Genomic DNA, 1,130 nt, shown 5'->3' on the forward strand with positions numbered 1-1,130 from the left:
AAGGGGAGGTGGAATTCAATGATATTAGAGGGGACCGCCCGGTGGAAGTGGGTGGGGCGAGTGGGTGGGGTGAAGGGGGGGGAGTGGGTGAGGCAAGGGGGTAAGTGGGTGGGGCAAGGGGGTAAGTGGGTGGGGCAAAGGGGAAAGTGGGTGGGGCAAGGGGAGGAAGTGGGTTGGGCAAAGGGTGGAAGTGGGTGGGGCAAGGGGGTAAGTGGGTGGGGCAAAGGGGAAAGTGGGTGGAGCAAGGGGAGGAAGTGGGTGGGGCAAAGGGAGGAAGTGGGTGGGGCAAGGGGAGGAAGTGGATGGGGCAAATGGGGGGGGGGGAGTCGATATGGCAAGGCTTCCGGGAAGTGAGTGGGGAAAGGGGAGGAAGTGGGTGGGGCAAAGGGAGGAAGTGGGTAGGGCAAAGGGAGGAAGTGGGTGGGGCAAAGGGAGGAAGTGGGTAGGGCAAGGGGAGGAAGTGGGTGGGGCAAAGGGAGGAAGTGGGTGGGGCAAAGGGAGGAAGTGGGTGGGGCAAAGGGAGGAAGTGGGTGGGGCAAAGGGGAAAGTGGGTGGGGCAAGGGGAGGAAGTGGATGGGGCAAAGGGAGGAAGTGGGTAGGGCAAGGGGAGGAAGTGGGTGGGGCAAAGGGAGGAAGTGGGTGGGGCAAAGGGAGGAAGTGGGTGGGGCAAAGGGAGGAAGTGGGTAGGGCAAGGGGCATACTTGGACTGGGGTAGGAGGGACAGATAGTGATGGTGAAAACACAAGCGATCTGGAGAGACTAGGCACAGAGAATAAGGGCACAGAGTAAGGGAATCAACAGAGCATCTAGCCCAGCTAACAGATTGCTGTGATATGCTGCCCAGTGTGATTGCAGCTGAACTCATAAACTCTTCAGTCATTGAAAGCTTCAGGAATCTACAGCGCCTGTAATCCAGCACTGTCAAGGCGAGGGTTTGTGGATCGTGCAAACGTCGTGAAACTCCCTTCCTGTGGGCGTCAAATTGCCATATTCTGGCTCGCCATCAGAAGGCAGTACAGCAAGTGGATTCATCGCCATCTATTATCATCTGTATGGGGATCGAGTATGACCCCGTCGCACAAGGCGTGGGTTTTCTCTGGGTGCTCCGGTTTCTTCCACACTTGTATAAT

Source organism: Lampetra planeri, chromosome 27, assembly GCF_965212315.1.
Source record: "Lampetra planeri chromosome 27, kcLamPlan1.2.h2, whole genome shotgun sequence".
In the NCBI taxonomy this organism is placed as follows: Eukaryota; Metazoa; Chordata; class Hyperoartia; order Petromyzontiformes; family Petromyzontidae; genus Lampetra; species Lampetra planeri.